Below are 20,357 nucleotides of genomic sequence, written 5' to 3'. Positions count from 1 at the left end.
TTAAAAGAAAGGCAACTAGACACAAGGGCTATCTGCGTTACCCGTCCCGAATTTAGCAGTGTAAGATTAAAAGAAAGGCAACTAGACACAAGGGCTATCTGCGTTAGCCGTCCCTAATTTAGCAGTGTAAGATTAAAAGAAAGGCAACTAGACACAAATGCTATCTGCGCTACCCGTCCCTAATTTAGCAGTGTAAGATTAAAAGAAAGCCAACTAGACACAAATGCTATCTGCGCTACCCGTCCCTAATTTAGCAGTGTAAGATTAAAAGAAAGCCAACTAGACACAAATACTATCTGCGCTACCCGTCCCTAATTTAGCAGTGTAAGATTAAAAGAAAGGCAACTAGACACAAATGCTATCTGCGCTACCCGTCCCTAATTTAGCAGTGTAAGATTAAAAGAAAGGCAACTAGACACAAATGCTATCTGCGCTACCCGTCCCTAATTTAGCAGTGTAAGATTAAAAGAAAGGCAACTAGACACAAGGGCTATCCGCGTTAGCCGTCCCTAATTTAGCAGTGTAAGATTAAAAGAAAGGCAACTAGACACAAATGCTATCTGCGCTACCCGTCCCTAATTTAGCAGTGTAAGATTAAAAGAAAGGCAACTAGACACAAGGGCTATCTGCGTTAGCCGTCCCTAATTTAGCAGTGTAAGATTAAAAGAAAGGCAACTAGACACAAGGGCTATCTGCGTTAGCCGTCCCTAATTTAGCAGTGTAAGATTAAAAGAAAGGCAACTAGACACAAGGGCTATCTGCGTTAGCCGTCCCTAATTTAGCAGTGTAAGTCTGGAAGGAAGGCAGTCAATCATCACTCCCCACCACCAACTCTTGGGCTACTCTTTTACCAAAGAATAGTGGGATTGACCGCACTTCATAACTCCCCCAAGGCTGAAAGGGTGAACATGTGACGGACATTCCAACCCGCGAACCTCAGATTACGAGTCGAGCACTTTAACCACCTGGCAATGTCGGGTCAGCGACAGACGAAATGAGGACTTTTGTACCATACATTGTCGACATTGAGAGTCATGCAACACAATTAGTGAAGCAACAGAGATAATTGGTATCTGAAATACGTCTTACAAGTAAAGTATTTGTCTATACAAGTCCACGTTGATTTGTTTTTGTACTCTACTGATTTCAATTTTGCTGTGAAAGTAGGGAAACTGTGATGTTAATAGAAGATAAAGTGAAACAGATGACAATAAAAACTAGATGACTTACAAACTGCTTGATGCATTAGTTTTTATTTTCTGTAACTCAGGTTAACGAGTTTCAAAGGAAATAATGGAAGCCTTTGTCCACATTAACTCTTACATTTTGTTCAGAGTACAACTCAACTGAGATATAAGCTCAGATGCCGTAGTCAGCAAGAGAAGAGAGGGTTTATTAATTCTTTTGTAATAAATCATGAACAGATGTGTTTGACTTCCATCGAACAACAACCTCTGAAACAGCTCTAATAAAGAATCAACCGCCCTTTATTGAAATTTATTAACATTTCTCTGCTTGTAACGAAATGTTAAAAAGTTCACAGCGGTAAGTCGAAAGACTTAAGAAGCTAAAAATCGTGATTCCGTACTCGTAGTGTGCACAACACAAGTAGCCCATTGTGTAGTTTTGTGCCAAACAGAAACCAAAACCAAATCTTCATTTTCATCGCTCTGCACCTCCTAGTGGCTTATCAGTAAGTATCATGGCTTATGACGCTAAAACTGGATTTTGATACCCGTGATGAACAAATTTCAGACAGCCCATTGTGTAACTTGATGTCTAACAACAAACAACCAACCAATGGCGGTGGGATTAACCTTACATTTTTCCATTTATTTCTTTATCTGCGTATAGTTTTAGACTGTTTTCACATTATTTAAGGCTCGGTATAGATAGGTGGTTAAGACGCTCGACTCGTAATCTGAGAGTCGCGGGTTCGAGTTCCTGTAGCACCAAACATGCTTGCTCTTTCAGCTGTAAAGGCGTCATAATGTCACGGTCAATCCATTATTCATTGGTAAAAAGAGTAGCCTAAAATTTGGCGGTGGGTGGTGATAAGTAGCTGCCTTTCCTTTAGTCTTACACTGCTAAATTATGAACGGCCAACGCAGATATCCGTCTTGTAGATTTGCGCGAAATTTAAAAACAAACAGGTAGACCTGTTTTCATATTATTTAGCAACCATGAAAAAAACGTATATCTTGGATTACATAAGAATTGAAAAAAAGTGTTTGGTTTGTTTGTTTTAAATTTTGCACAAAGCTACACTAAGGCTAGTTGCGCTAGTTGTCCCTAACTTATTAGTGAAAGACCTACTATTTTACCAAGGAGAAGCGAGATTGGCCCGTTACTTTATAACGGACCACGGCTGAAAGGGCCGAACATGTTTGGTGCCATGGGTATTCGAACACTCAATCTCTCCGATTTTAAGTCAAGTGCCCTCACCATTTGGTCATGTCGGATTAGGTTAGTTTCTTTTCAAACCAAAGCCAAATTTGCACATTTGCTGTGTCTTTAGCAGAGAACTGAAACCCGGAATTTAGCACTGTAAGGCAGAAACTGAATGATAACCCAAAAGAAACAAATGATTAGTTAGGAGGATATAAATATCTAATTACAGCAAAGAAAGAGTAGAATTATTCATATGGTATTCATGTTTAAGTTGGGTGTATTATGTTACCTGTAACAGCAAGAAAAATGTAAGTACTTTACAATTATTTTAAATTTTCTTTCTGTAACTAATAACACTTTCTAGATAAAGTTTTTATATGTAAGAAAGAAAACCAAGTGACTTGTAAACTGTATTTTTACTCTGTATTTATTTTATGAACTACTTTGCGCCTTGATTTTATACCACTATAAGTTCAGTACCTTTTTTATTATTCTTTGTTTCAGTATAATTACATTCACCTCAGGCCATGAATGTAAACGTTATCTTTCCAGTTTAATCTAAAAGTATAAATTCTCTGCATTTTCTAGTAATCTGTGATCGCTTTTTTATTTCAAAATGAGCTCTTACCAGTGACATAGTTTATAAGATTTAGCTTATACCTGTCAGCAGTCAGTGTGCCATCAATTTTGTGTGTATACTTCTAATACTCCTAGATTAACATCATTTATAAATAATTTGGGCTTTATACCATAACCATTTTGACTATCGACACTACTAGTTTTCACGTACTTTTTAGAATTTCGATAAACCTCTTTTGAAATATTAAATCTGTCCTCACTTTGTATCATGAAGTAACCTTCACTTCACCATCTAAAGCCTTGATTTTAATATATTTCTAAACACTGTTACGTAACATTTCTCTCTTAGAATCAATAAATATATTATCACACCACTGCCACAAGGGGTATAAGTGTTTATACTTTGATAAGCCTTATATTCTTATATTCGTGTTTCACTATTTAAATAACTGGTGGCCAGCCAATCACGGTGTAGCCTATCAATTATCACGTGACTGTACTGTGGTACATTTAATTTTCAAACAGTGAAGGGGAGAGAATGACATAATAATAAACAATAATGACATTTTAAATAAATTGTTACTCGGAATTTTTATTATTATTTCGAATAAAGTAACCTGATTTATTTCTCTATGAAATGTATCAGAGGTCAGAATTTTATGAACAACTGCTACTTGTTATAATCTAAACCGTTACAAATTTAATAAGAGATATAGCTTCACATAATTTTTCAGTACGCCAAACTGGCGAGTAAGAAATGATCATCAATATACCTGTGCTACCAAACACAGAAAATGTGGGTTTCGCTGTGTTTATTCACGTGTATAAGTGTTGATAGTAGTGTTTAGTAGCGTGTGGACGTTTGTGTGTTGTTGAATAACATTTTTACGTGGCTTTATTTGCGTTTATTTACATTTGACCACTGCAATGACCACTGAAATATCAAAATAATCTTCACTTTATTTTTAACGAGAATCACTCTGCACCCAGTGGCACAGTGGAATATCTGCGGACTCACACTACTAGAAACCGGGTTTCGATAAACCTTGTGGGCAGAGCACAGAGAACCCACTGTATAACTTGGTGTTTTACTTTCACTCTAACCAATCAGTTCAAACTTAGGGACGGCTAGCGCAGAAAACTCTTGCGTAAATTTTTGCGAATTCTACCTGAAGAAGACAGGTTTTCTTGTAAAAGCATTGTAGTTTTAAAGGTTTGATGTTTATTTAAGTTACAAACTATATTGGTCCTGTATGTTTTTTCCTTCTGTGTTTCTTTCAGTCAGTACTAACAGTATAAAAATATTTGATCTTACTCAGAAACGTAAACCACAGTTATCCTTTAATGTGAAACATACATACTCGTTTCTTATACCATGAACAGCTAAGAATAAGGTAACATCAACCATACATCATTTTATTTAACGAGAGCTCTGCTTTTGGTTAATATCAATCATACGTTAACTTACTTTACTGAGAACTGTTATTTATAGTAATATCAACCACACGAGTTTACCTTACTAAAAACTATGGATTCAGATAATATCAACCGAACACCAGTTTACCTTACTAAAAACTATGGATTCAGATAATATCAACCGAACACCAGTTTACCTTACTAAAAACTGTGGATTTAGGTAATATAAACCACACACTGGTTTACCTTACTATGAACTGTGGTTTCATGTGATATTAACCACATACCAGTTTACCTTACTAAGAACTGTGGTTTCATGTGATATTAACCACATACCAGTTTACCTTACTATGAACTGTGGTTTCAAGTAATATCAACCACAAATTAAGTTATTCGACCTCGTAATCAATCAAACTGAACAAATAGAAGTAACTCTCAAACTGGATCTATCAGGTAAAAAATCCATAGACTTGCGTACTAATCAAAGCGTGCATCATGAAAGGGTGTCTGATTAAGATAAGTTTGACCAAACAGAGTTCTATAAGTTAATGCAAGAGACAAAAACAAGAGGTAAAAAAAACAAACCACGATACTGAGATACTGTGGCACCAAATAGAAAGAACCTCGAAGTCAATTTTAACAGTTTCTAAGAACAATATAAGAAAAAGGTTTATTCCGCATTATGCAAAACATTACACAGTGTACTGTCTGAGCAATACTCACAGCAGGTACAGTACTGTCTGAGCAATACCCACAGCAGGTACAGTACTGTCTGAGCAATACCCACAGCAGGTACTGTACTGTTTGAGCAATACCCACAGCAGGTACTTTACTGTCTGAGAAATACCCACAGCAGGTACTGTACTGTCTGAGCAATACCCACAGCAGGTACTGTACTGTCTGAGCAATACCCACAGCAGGTACAGTACTGTCTGAGCAATACCCACAGCAGGTACTGTACTGTTTGAGCAATACCCACAGCAGGTACTTTACTGTTTGAGAAATATCCACAGCAGGTACTGTACTGTCTGAGAAATATCCACAGCAGCTACTGTACTGTCTGAGCAATACCCACAGCAGGTACTGTGCTGTCTGAGCAATACCCACAGCAGGTACTGAAATCTTATTTTCATCCTTTTAAGCCTTCAGACTTACCACTGAGCACGATAAGGAAAATAAGAGGTAAGTTTGAGATTTTAATAACTATAGAAATATAATAAATACGCCTTTGATGTAAATTAAAATGCAATTAGCAAGATAAGAAGTTCGTTCACGTGCTGTGTAATGTTATATCCAGCTTGACCTTGTCCGTGTACGTGTTGTAATGTAATTAACCAGAAATAGATTGTGCGTTTTATGAGGTCATATCCTGTAGCTCATTTCAGTACTACATATATTTCATCACGTTTAACCAGAACTTATTCATGTGCTTTACGACATTACATTTTACGAGTTCCACACACAGGATGCTATATATGATATATGATGATATATGTATATATATATATGTGTGTGTGTGTGTACATAGGTATATATATATAAATATAAACACGCATACATCTATGTGTCATACTATTACCACAAACAGGTGCTGAAATGGTTAAATCGAACAGTTTGGCCATCAGCGAGGCCTCGACTCATTCAGAGAGCAAGAGATTAGAAGCTCTTTGAAAGCGATAAGTGTCCGGACATCTGAGAAAAATAAAGAAAGTCTTCGAAAGATTACCGTAAGAACCCTAAACGTTTCTGACCGCTAATGATTTGTTATCGGGAGTCATAAAGATGTTCTGGTTACCACACATTAGCTTATGACATAAAAAAAACAACATATTGATAAGGAAAAACTTTGTAACCAATAACAAAACAGAAAATATAATATAATATAATATAATATAATATAATATAATATAATATAATATAATATAATATAATATAATATAATATAATATAATATAATATAATATAATATAATATAATATAATATAATATAATATAATATAATATAATATAATATAATATAATATAATATAATATAATATAATATAATATAATATAATATAATATAATATAATATAATATAATATAATATAATATAATATAATATAATATAATATAATATAATATAATATAATATAATATAATATAATATAATATAATATAATATAATATAATATAATATAATATATAATATAATATAATATAATATAATATAATATAATATAATATAATATAATATAATATAATATAATATAATATAATATAATATAATATAATATAATATAATATAATATAATATAATATAATATAATATAATATAATATAATATAATATAATATAATATAATATAATATAATATAATATAATATAATATAATATAATATAATATAATATAATATAATATAATATAATATAATATAATATAATATAATATAATATAATATAATATAATATAATATAATATAATATAATATAATATAATACTCATCGAGTTTTTGTTGTTTTTTTACGTATACAATATTGTAGCTATGCAGTACCTTATCATAAAAATTACCTCTGGCCGCAATTTGACACGAAATATTTTCTTTACTTTAATATTGGAGCCCAAAAACGCGTTTTATAATAAGAAACATAAAGAGTCACAGAGGTTTCAGTAATAGCTGAAAGTGAATCTATAAAAATATAACAGTATTGTCTGTTGCGTACTCATTTAACTACTTCGTAGATGGTCCGGAATGGTCAGGTAGCTAAGGCGCTCGACTCGTAATATGAGTTACTCCAAACATGTTCGACCATTCAGCCGTGGGGGCGTTATAATGTGACAGTCAATCCCAATATTTGTTGGTAAGAGAGCAACCCAAGATATGACGGTAGGTGGTGTTGACTAGCTGCCTTTTCTCTAGTCTTGCACTGCTAAATTAGAGACGGCTAGGGTAGATAGCCCTCGTGTAGCTTTGCGCGAAATTAAAAAAGACAAAAAAATAATCCGCAGGGCTTAGATGGATGTTCACCAAAATTGCTATAGAGATTAATTTGGTCAGTGCGAGGAAAAATACAAATTTTTATTTTTGCGGCTTTTATATGCGTTTTGTTTTTAGGATTTTTCATCGCTACTTCGCCCCTTGTTGATGGATATTCACTAAATCTGGTGTGATAAATTTTGGTGTCCATGTGGACATGCATGCAAGCCTGTGATGTCATAAAATAAATTTGACATCGCACCAGTGACATATAAACAAAACAAAAGCATCACATATTATATACCAGTGACATATAAACAAAACAAAAACATCACAAATTATACAACAGTGACAAATAAACAAAACAAAAACATCACAAATTATACACAAGTGACATATAAACAAAACGAAAGCATCACAAATTATACACCAGTGACATATAAACAAAACAAAAACATCACAAATTATACACCAGTGACATATAAACAAAACAAAAACATCACAAATTGTACACTAGTGACATATAAACAAAACAAAAACATTACAAATTGTACACCAGTGACATATAAACAAAACAAAAACATTACAAATTGTACACTAGTGACATATAAACAAAACAAAAACATCACAAATTGTACACCAGTGACATATAAACAAAACAAAAACATCACAAATTATACACCAGTGACATATAAACAAAACAAAAACATCACAAATTATACACCAGTGACATATAAACAAAACAAAAACATTACAAATTATACACTAGTGACATATAAACAAAACAAAAACATCACAAATTGTACACCAGTGACATATAAACAAAACAAAAACATCACAAATTATACACCAGTGACATATAAACAAAACAAAAACATTACAAATTGTACACTAGTGACATATAAACAAAACAAAAACATTACATATTATACACCAGTAACATATAAATAAAACAAAGTAACATATAAATAAAACAAAAACATTACAAATTGTACACTAGTGACATATAAACAAAACAAAAACATTACAAATTGTACACTAGTGACATATAAACAAAACAAAAACATTACAAATTGTACACTAGTGACATATAAACAAAACAAAAACATCACAAATTGTACACCAGTGACAAATAAACAAAACAAAAACATCACAAATTATACACCAGTGACAAATAAACAAAAAAAAACATCACAAATTATACAACAGTGACAAATAAACAAAACAAAAACATCACAAATTATACAACAGTGACAAATAAACAAAACAAAAGCATCACAAATTATACAACAGTGACAAATAAACAAAACAAAAACATCACAAATTATACCATTTGTCAAGAAAATTAAAACACGTACATTTTTAAAGGAAAATATTTTCAAAAAATTTTTCCAAAAACAACGGGGTCCCGACCCCGTGGTTAAGGCACTCGACTGATAATCTGAGGGGGCCGAGTTTGAATCCCCGTCACACCAAACATGCTAGCCTTTTCAGCCGTGGAAGCATTATAATGTGATGGTTAATCCCACTATTCGTTGGTAAAAGTGTAGCCCAACAAAAGTTCGCGGTGGGTGATGGTGACTAGCTGCCTTTCTTCTAGTCTTACACTGCTAAATTAGGGACGGTTGGCGCAGATAGCTCTCGTGTAGCTTTGAGTGAAATTAAAAACAAAAAAAAACCAAAAGCATCGTTAATGTTCTCCTCCCACATCAAGTCCAAATGTAATAAAAAATCTCAAATACAAAACAAGAGAATTATTAAGAAAAATTAAATAGAGGTTAAGTATAATTTGCTATAACCCTCAAGGGTTATAGCAACTGATTGTTGGTAGGGCATATCAGCTTCTGAAAACCATTCAAAAATAATGTCAGATGACATCATAATTTTTTTCTTTATTATTAAAAAAACAAACTTGGTAAAACACCCAACCTTCACTCTCAAAGTATTATTAACCAATTACAAAATCTAATTTTTTCCTTATTTCATTTATTTGTTATCTGTAATACTTAGGAATATGCAGTTTATCACATTCATCTGCTAGATATTGTAACTAATACCGAAACGTTTTACAACCTGTTTATATTAGTTTTGTATGTTGACTTGGTAGCCAGTGCATACTTCCCGCCTCCCGCTAGTACAGCGGTATGTCCACGGATTTACACCGCTAAAATCAGCGGTTCGATTCCCCTCGGTGGGCTCAGCAGATAGCCCCGTATGGTTTTGCTATAAGAAAAACACACACGCGCAAAACTTTGAGGAACCATTGTAACTTACGTGCAGCCATCTGTTTTAAACAATTAACAATGAACATATATTTCACGGACGTTTCAATTTCATATTGCTGTCAAACATGAAAATGAGTAATTAATTTCTACAATATATAGATTATCAATCTATGTAGATCAATAGAAACATTGCTATCACCAAAAGGCAATGATAGCTTTTCCTCTTAATTGTCGTTAATAGTAAGGTTCAAGAATTAGCTCTGTACAAGCTGGTTCACCAAGCATATCACTAAAGATGATGATAGATAGTACAGTAACCACTTCTAACGTGAATAATTATTCAAAAGTGGGCCACTGACCCACAACACCCTGTACGATTAAATCAAAAGTGGTTCGGGCCTGGCATGGCCAGTTGGTTAAAGCACTCTACTCGTAATGCGTGGTTCGCGTATTTCAATTTCCGTCGCACCCAACATGCTCGCTCTGTCAGCCGTGGGGATGTTATAATGTGACGGTTAATCCCATATTCGTTGGTAAAAGAGTAGCCCAAGAGTTTGCGGTAGGTGGTGATGACTAGTTGCCTTCCCTCTAGTCTTACACTATTAAATTAGGGACGGCGAACGCAAATAGCCCTCGCGTAGCTTGCGCGAAATTCAAAACAAATCAAATCAAATTATTAATCGTAAGATAGATACTTAATGTCAGTTGCTTTTTATCTTCACCATAAACTTTAGTCCAGCGATGAAATACGGACTAATTTATACAGACCGTAATTTATGTTCATAAACACAGTTAATACATCTCACGCCTTTGTCTCAAGATAACGTTTTCAAACATTACATACATAGTGTAATTTGTCTTTAACATAGTGCGGAACGACATAATGTTTAGGTTTTAATTCAACCTGGAACAAATAGTCCTGTTCCATAAAAAACAACGTATGGTTACTTCCTTGTTTTGGTACAGATAGCCTAGCTGCTTTGTGCCATAAAACACTAAATCAACCAACCAACTACTTCCTTGTTTCATACAGCAAAAACAAATATTTTCTCTACCAATATATTGGTTTGATTTGTTTTGAATATCGCGCAAAGCTACACAAGGGCTATCTGCGCTATCCGTCCCTAATTTAGCAATGTAAGACTAGAAGGAAGGCAGTTAGCCATCACCACAAATAGCCAACTCTTGAATTGCTTTTTTACCAACGAATGATGGGATTGACCGTCACATTATAACGCCTCCACGGTTGAAAGGGCGAGCATGTTTCGTGTGATGGGGATTCGAACTCGCGATCCTTGGATTACGAATCGAGTACCTTAACCATCTGGCCATGCCAGGCCTAACATGTATATTCCATCACTTTTCTTGATAAGGTCTTAGAATACACAATAGTTCTTTCACTTAAACACTATTATTTGTTTGTTTTGTTTTTGCTTTTCAGAAAATTTTAATCTTCTAAAAATAATAGAAGTCCCCGACATCAGAGAAAAAATAACCAACATTTGGGAAAAAAAAAAAACTCATAGCAAAACACAACATTCCAGTAAACGCAAAATTTATTCAAAAACCAAGTGCAAAACTAAAATCCATACCAGGTAAAAACTACACTGACAAACACGACGCCAACATAATTTATAATATACAGATTCCACGACTTCTATATTGGAGAAACAAGCAGAAATATGGAAACCAGATTAAAAGAACACAAAAAAACACCTTCATACGTTTTTAAACACTGCAAGTGAAATAAACACAACATAACCATATAAAACACTCAGATACTAAATAGGGAAACAAATATAAACAAACGTAAAATCAAAGAAACCCTACTTATACAGCAACTAAAACCGAAATTAAACCAATATAAAGGAACATCTTCATACTATACTAATTAATAACCTAACATCCACTTGTAGCGCCCCCTATGATCCCTACCTGTTTATACTGTCGTCCCTGAGACATGTGTCCGTAACGTTCAGTTGCAAACACTTTTTGTTAACCTGAAGATGACTTAGGATGGTCGTAAAGTTGTCTTCTTCTTAGCGATAAAAGTGTTAATACCCATACCAGCCGTTCTGAGATACATTTTTATTTCAAGTGGGTTTCTCGTCATCAAGAATGATTGAAAAAATATATTGTGGAATTCGTTTGTGCACTCGTGAGCTGTGTCATTTTGCCAGACAGAAAATATTCTTCAATTGTTGTTTACTGATTCTTGAGACTTGTAGGCGGGATTTGTCACTGGTTCTGGTGTTTGACACTGCACCTTGCTTACCAAGAATGGGGCGTAACTTGTTAAGGGTATTTTTCTGGATGGTTCTAGTGCTGCACTTTTTCCTGTTCTGTTGTTTTACAATACCATTAAATACAATATATATATATATGGTCGTCTTGAAAGATCTAACGCCCCGAGCTGAAAATACCTCTATACTTCGAGTGTATGAATAATTTGCGTCGGAAAGGCTGTTCTATTTCTTTTGTAAAACTAATGAGTTGTCGGTGGTATTGCGTAGCTTATATAACACTAGACAATGTCAATAACAATGTCAATATGTGGTTCTGATATATCGCATTTCACCGCCATTTTATCTCTGTTTTTTGTTGCCACGTGGCTTGGTGATTTAGGCTCTGAAAGTCGTTGTAATATACGTTTTCGATTGCAGTTATCTGTATATATAGATTCAAAATATGAAAGTCTGTGATATTCACAAGCGTAATAAATATATATGGAATATTCAAAGCATCATCAGATTCGAAATAACTCATGTTATTTATATTTTTGGTTTCGATAAGTTGGTGGCGCTTTCATAGCTATGTCATTGCTTATTGTCCAACCTCTTTAAATACCGTACGTAACACATAAGATATATATATTTTTTAGAAATTTCAAATATAGGGTGTTCGGATAGTCACTGTACAGTTTGTAATCATATATATATATATATAAGTGCACAGTGACTTTCCGAACACCCTGTACACATATAAACATATATTATAACGCCCCCACGGCTGAAAGGGCGAGCACGTGTGGTGTGATGAGAATTTGAACCCGCGACCCTCAGATTACGAGTCAAACCCGCGACCCTCAGATTACGAGTCAAACGCCTTAACCACCTGGCCATGCCAAGCCCCGATTAATAACATAAACAATTTATGAATGTTACTTGTATAGCTAAATGAAAATATTAACAACTAATAATTGTTATTTACAGTAAAAATCAGAATAGTAAAATTTAATATTGGCTATTAACAGAGGCTAATTCACAATATCGACTTTAAATAATTACTATTACTGATAGTTTAGGAGACACTTTACTTTTTATAAGTACTATTGAAACTAAATAAGTTAAAATTTCAGACGTTGATAATTCATATTCATAACAAATAAAAATATTCAATATTTTAGTTGCAATAACTGCTATTAACATTGGATAAGGCCCGGCACGGCCAGGTGGTTAAGGCACTTGACTCGTAATATGAGGGTCGCGGGTTCAAATTCCCATCACTCCAAACATGTTCGCCCCTTCACCAGTGGGGGCGTTATGATGTGCGGTCAATCCCACAATTCGTTGTTAATAGAGTAGCACAAGAGTTGGTGGTTGGTGGTGATGACTAGTTGCCTTCCCTCTAGTCTTACACTGCTAAATTAGGGACGGCTAGCGCAAATAGCCCTCGTGTAGCTTACGCGAACTTCAAAACAAATCAAGTCAAAGTATTAATCATAAGACAGATACTTATGGTCAGATGCTTTTTATCTTCACCATAAACTTTAGTCCAGCGATGAAATACGGACTAAATTATACAGACCGTAATTTATGCTCATAAACACAGATAATACATCTCACGCCTTTGTCTCAAGATAACGTTTTCGAACATAACACACATAGTGTAATTTGTCTTTAACATCGCGCGGAGTGACATAATGTTTAGGTCTTAATTCGACAAATAGCCCTGTCCCATAAAAAATAACTTATGGTTACTTCCTTGTTTCATACAGCAAAAGCCTTCCCTCTAGTCTTACACTGCTAAATTAGGGGCAGCTAGCGCAGATAACCCTCGAAATTCAAACAAACTAAACATTTGTTAAAGCAAATTTAGGCTGTTAATAATAGGTTTTCATAGTAAGTAAAAACAATAGCTTCTAACAACTGTCATTAACAGTTGCCAAATCATACTGTTAACTGTTAATAACTGTTATTCGTCGCAGCATTCTTGTATTCTTCGTGTTATGATTAACGTGTTTATGGATTTTAAAGGTATATTGATTTTAGTATCTACTGTAGTATAGGTTATGTATGGCATCTAAAACATAAGTGAAAGATTTAGTTATTGTCTGAATAAACCGCAGAAAAATGTCTTTTATTTTGCTTTTATTTTTGTTTGTGAGTATTAAATTTGGGAATATTCTTTTATTTTAGCACAATATATCATATTAATGGAGAAATGTGAGGACGTAATTTTTCGTGTAAGAAATTGTTATACGAAATAGCATCAATTAGGCTTCACTTATTGATCCTTTGAAAAAAAAACAGCACGTGCGAGTATTTCCTTAAGGTATTTACTAGCAACTAACCATCACAGTCTCACTCTGTTCAATACTTTTTCAGTTTGTTTTTATAAGTACCTATTTTTAATTTTTTTTATTTCAGTTTACAGTGTCCCCCTCTAGTACAGCGGTAAGTATACCGAATTACATCGCTAAAATCAGGGGTTCGTGCCCTGTTGTAGACTCAACAGATAGCCCGATGTGGTTTTACTATGATGGTGTTTTATGACGCAAAGCAACGAGAAAAACGCACAAATACAGTTCGGGGTCTCATTAGAAATTTGATAAGAAGGCTGTATTCTCCAGTTCACATCGAGTACGTTGTACAGACTGAAACTCAGGTATGATATTTTTCATCAAATCACAGAGTTAATATCCTTGTGGTTTGCTCGACATTTATAATTACTTTGACGGCTCTCAATAAATGTTTTCTGAGAACTTTATGTCTGTTTTTGGACAGGTTATATTAATTTCGTATAAATAACATTGCATAGTCCTGGATTATTGTTTACTATGCAATACTTTTCGGAGAAAACCGTATGATTAATTATATTGTCAGGTGCTCAAAAGATTGAAGTTTATGTTATAAGGTCGATAGCTCGTGCTACAATTTATCTTTACTGACAACTGTGAAACGTTTTTTTAACAGCAAATACAGATTTCAGGAAAATATATTATCTTGCTATCATAAATAAAAAATTTTTTTTTCCTTCTCCTGTTGCCACAACTTTCTTAAACTTTGTGAACTGCCTCAAATTTACTTTGTGTCCTTGTTTTCAGATATTCGTGCAAAGTTACACAAGGGATACGTTTTACAAGTCAAGCTTTTTTCTCTTAGATGATAGAGATGGAAGGAAACTAGGCAACAACATTTACAGCTATCTCTAACTGAATCTTGGGATCTCACTGTTACTCTTATAACTCACCCACGAAAACACGAACCAAGAATATACGGAGCTGATTTCGAATGCCAACTGCTCAATCCTGTCAGGAGTCCAATAATAGCAGTATTATTTCCGCTCAATGTCTGATACTTTAAAAGCCAACTATAAGTGTAACAATTACAACCAATGTATGATATTTTTAGCTGTTGTTTGTAAGGAAATGACTCTTTGTTCACACGTTGGTTAAACGGCTGAGATACAGATTTAGCCTTTTGTAGTTTTAATTTACTGACCAGAGCAGCACTCTTGCTGCAAAAGCTCTTTGTCAGGTTTTTAAATTAAATAACATATTTGACTGACTCTTGCATAGCACGTTTATAGCTAGAAGCACAGAAGCGCGTTCAGTAGCTTTAGGTTTCGAACATTGAATAGTTTGATCCGCCAACATTTCCAATAAACAACGTTTATGAAGGTCTTGCGTTTGCGTTGTCGACTGACTTTTCCACTTAAGGGAACTTCATTCCGTTTTGTAACTTTTAACGAGCCAACAATGTTTCCAGAAGTTGGTACATAGCACACATTGTACTAGTACATAATAAACATAAAGATTCCAAAAACAAATTGAACAAGTTAGAAAAGTTAGAATGGAAAATAAATTATTCGAATTTAAACAAAATCTAATCTTTATGACATGTTTTTCATCTGTCTCACCTGAAAGTCTTGCCCTAATCAGTTTGCTGCTATACGATATTTCTTTCTATGTTCCTGCATATTTGGTATTTTACCACAAATTTGTTGTATTAATGACTCCTATTACAAGTCTCAGGGTAATGTGTGTAACATGTGCTGCCTTCCATGCCTCTACAGATAGGGTGTGTTTTCACACGTTTGGTTCAGTAATGATTTGCATTACGAGTATCAGGAGATTTGATGTATGATGTGTTGTCTCATATTTATCTGTAGATCTGGAGTTTTTACACAGACTTACTGTTTTAAGAAATTAGCTCAAGATATTTGATGTGCCATGTGCTGCGTCGTATATTTCAATACATCTAAGGTTTTCCACAGACATGATGTTTTAATAAGCAAATACAACATACTAAATACTGATTAATGATTTTCATGTACAGAATGTTTCAGATTCTCAATTTGGGCACATCACTAATAGCCCGTTATGTAGTTTTTTCTGCTTGTCATCAAAAGTAACAAACAAACAAAACAGCTTAGGATAAACTCTTACTAAGCGGACTGACGCACATGACTTCTTAATACTTATCAGATAAACTGGAAAATCATCACCCTTTGACCACTTAAACTTTATTAGAGTAATATTACACATCTTAATGTGTAAAATAAATTTACAAATACTAAGGAAAAGGTCGTTTTACCAACGTAATCAATTTATTTTCAGTAGGGCCTGGCATAGCCAAGCGTGTTAGGGTGTGCGACTCGTAATCTGAGGGTCGCGGGTTCGCATCCCGGTCGCGCCAAACATGCTCGCCCTTTCAGCCGTGGGGGCGTTATAATGTGACGGTCAATCCCACTATTCGTTGGTAAAAGAGTAGCCCAAGAGTTGGCGGTGGGTGATGATGACTAGCTGCCTTCCCTCTAGTCTTACACTCCTAAATTAGGGACGGCTAGCGCAGATAGCCCTCGAGTAGCTTTGTGCGAAATTCAAAAAAACAAGCAAACAAAAACAAACAATTATTTTCAGTAGAACAATCAAAAGTCGTCTCCTCAGGCCATAAATATTTTCTAAGCAGCAGAATGTTTTCCCTCTCGTCATGCACAGATCCTTGCAACATTAGAACTTAGTTAAAATAATAATAAAAAAAAACATTGATGTAAGTTTAAAAAAAAATGTTCAATTTAGATTTTATATTCTTCCGGTTAACCTAAGATAACACATAAACTTAATGAAAAAAGTAACCTTTACATTTACTACTATATTCTTTGAAAGTCACAGTCGAAATTAAGAGAAAAACAGACGCTTTTATGAGAAAGTATTCTAAAATTCATATTCTTAGTTATCGATCAGAAAATTTGACAAAGCTTTTAGTAATCGATAAACCTCCAAGAATATGCAGGAAAAGGAAAAAAAAAAAATTACATTAAAATGTAAATATTCTATGATTTCGAATCCATTACCTGATGTATGTGCCTGAAACGAACAGATTAGCTTGTTATTTGTAAATTGAAAATTTAAATTTACTAGACTGCTTTAAGTAGTAACAGGCCCTTCTGCAAAGCTTTTGCACACGTGTAATCTCCATGAAATAGGCATGCACCTGATTCACGGACTTTAAGAGCATTTCTCTATAAGATTAGGAAACAAACGGCCACTGTACTCGCTAAGAAAAAAAGGCTTAATTTTCAGGGGTCTGCTAGCAGTAAAGTATCATCATATCACATTATATGTCGGGTTATTCCTTTGATGTTAATCGCAAATTCACTTCACTAGAGCACTAAATAAATATTGCACATAACAACTCGATTCCTTACAAGGATCTAAAGAAATATTATAAATATTGAGCTGTGTGTTTTTTCTTATAGCAAAGCCATATCGGGCTATCTTCTGCGCCCACCGAGAGGAAGCGAACCCCTGATTTTAGCGTTGTAAATCCGTACACTTACCGCTGTACTAGCGGGGGTCAGATAATGAGATATGTTATAGAACGATCATGTGTAAATAGGTATATTATCTTATTATTTGATTTATATCTTATATTATATTTTCGGTTTGTAAATATTGTGTAAATATGTTTGGGCATATTGTGAGTGCCATACTCATTTTTATGTGCATGTTCGTTTTAACATTTCGCGTAAAGCTACACGAGGGCTATCTGCGCCGGCAGTTCCTAATTTGGCAGCGTAAGACCAGAGGGAAGGCGGCTACTCACCATCACCTACTGCCAACTCTTAGGCTACTCTTTTACCAACGAATAGTGGGAATGATCGTTACATTATAAAGCCATCACCCCTGGAAAGGCGAGCATGTGTGTTGCGACAGTGACTCGAAACCACAACCCTCTGGTTACAAATCGATGGTCCTAACCACCTGGCCATGCCGAACATGTCCATGTAATAGAACTAAACAGTATTAAATATTTTTTAACTTCTTTCAAATTGTCAGTTGAGTTATCCTGGAGAACTTTCAAAGTTTCCCCGAATATTTCGTCAAATTTTGTAACTTAGTTCCTCACTAACTCCCGCCTTTCCTCTTAGTACACTTTACTAACTCCCGCCTTTCCTCTTAGTACACTTTACTAACTCCCGCCTTTCCTCTTAGTACACTTCACTAACTCCCGCCTTTCCTCTTAGTACACTTCACTAACTCCCGCCTTTCCTCTTTGATTCTAACATCTAAATTTAATAGTACTTTCTGACTATTTAGTAATTCGAATCATGGTGATTAGGGCGTTCGACTCACAATGCGGGTTCGAGTTCCTGTCAAACCAAAAATGATTGTGGGTGCAATATAATGCAACGGTCAATCCCAGATCTCATTAGTAAAAGAGTAACCCAAGAGATAGTTGTGGGTGGTGTTGACTAGCTGCTTGTTCTTTGATAAATTATGAAATGCTTGCTCAGATAACCCTCGTGTAGCTTTGCGTGAAATTTAAAACAAACCCAAAATTCTTCTGGTATTTTCCCTCCACCCCTGTTTCGACGAGTGACCTCGTCCGATGATTAAGAAATAAAATTCTTTCCGGAATCTCTACGAGTTGGTATACTACCTACAGTGTCATTTGATTGGTATACTAACTACAGTGTCAGTTAGTTGGTATACTAACTACAGTGTCAGTTGATTGGTTTACTATCTACAGTGTCAGTTGGTTGGTATACTAACTACAGTGTCAGTTGATTGGTATACTAACTACAGTGTCAGTTGATTTGGTATACTAACTATAGTTGTCAGTTGATTGGTATACTAACTATAGTTGTCAGTTGATTGGTATACTAACTACAGTTGTCAATTGGTTGGTATACTAACTACAGTGTCAGTTGATTGGTATACTAACTACAGTTGTCAGTTGTTTGGTATACTAACTACAGTGTCAGTTGATTTGGTATACTAACTATAGTTGTCAGTTATTTGGTATACTAACTACAGTGTCAGTTGATTTGGTATACTAACTATAGTTGTCAGTTGATTGGTATACTAACTACAGTTGTCAGTTGGTTGGTATACTAACTACAGTGTCAGTTGAATCCTATTTTCCCATGTGTTTCCTTTCACCTCAAGTAGAATGATTAATATTGTCTAGAGAGAAGACAGTTTATTCTTTTGAAGATTCGATCATTTTTAAAATGATATTTACTTAAATCATTTCTTTTAACTACAATACATAATGTTTCTAGTTTTTAATATCTAAGGAAGCTTTCTACACGTGCTGAATTCTTCTGTAATTGCACTTGTAAAAAAGTACATGTTTTTACCAATGGAATACGGTGTGTTTTTTCTCACATATTGTCATTACGCATTGAAGAACTCCACTAACGACGTAATTCACTGTTTTTGAGTGGATTAATTTTTTTCCTTTTCTTTACTAAATGTAATAATTTGGTGACAGATGCATTAATAACGCAGCAGAAGCTTTCTACCTTATAAGACGACGTCAACCACAATTAAGAAACAGACCATCTAATCAATAAGCCAACATGTGAGAATTTTTTATCCGGTCAAAGTAGCTAATTTGAGCAAGAAAAAAAAAAGTATTACAAAGTTGTAAATATATACATGTGTGACTTAATTAAGCATAATCCTACCAATGGATTTTGTATGTTTGAAATACGTCCGAATATGTATCATTTATCATTTTCAGTTACCTCTTCATCTTGGTTTTAAGTGTTTTTGAATTTTTTTAGTTAACTCGAGTGTTTTGCCTCTGATGGTTATTATCAGCTGTATTTATATTTTGTCTAAAATTGACGCTTGTCTTGTCATAGACATAACATTTAACATCCGTTTCTTGAAGTTATTACAAAGTACATGAAGATCGATAGTTAGGCTTAATCCACGAAAGACTAGTAACTGTTTCAGACAGATTAAATAGGATTATAAAGATTATATGCTAGATCTTATGAACGTAATGTTTTGGTAAGCACGTTAAGTTTTGCTGTTCTAAACAATTTTTTTTGTGTATAATTTAATCTCATTAATATAAAAATATATGTAAATATATATATATTTATATCTGCAGCAAAATTTTCAGATCAATTATTTCAAAATTATAACCGACACTGAACTATTCATTATTTTATAAGCTCGACACTTTTTTAATTTCTCACTGGAATAAAATTTACTTTGGCAGTAATTCAACAAAATATAATTTTCAAACAGCAGTAGGGAGTGGCT

At 34.1% G+C, this 20,357-nt stretch overlaps 1 protein-coding gene and 1 long non-coding RNA gene across 3 annotated transcripts in view; one reads left to right on the top strand and one right to left on the bottom strand.

Moving 5' to 3' along the window:
• LOC143238984 (protein turtle-like) overlaps positions 1-20,357 on the bottom strand; it is a 574,376-nt gene that overhangs the window by 92,885 nt on the left and 461,134 nt on the right. The window lies entirely within an intron of this gene.
• Positions 1,894-14,449, top strand: LOC143240420 (uncharacterized). The gene is made up of 3 exons (XR_013021755.1): positions 1,894-2,699; positions 5,975-6,113; positions 14,218-14,449. It is a non-coding gene; the product is annotated as an uncharacterized LOC143240420 (long non-coding RNA).

This window comes from Tachypleus tridentatus, chromosome 13 (assembly GCF_004210375.1).
Source record: "Tachypleus tridentatus isolate NWPU-2018 chromosome 13, ASM421037v1, whole genome shotgun sequence".
NCBI lineage: Eukaryota > Metazoa > Arthropoda > Merostomata > Xiphosura > Limulidae > Tachypleus > Tachypleus tridentatus.
Note: the sequence above shows the minus strand (reverse complement) of the source record. Positions and strands in the feature narration are given on the sequence as shown.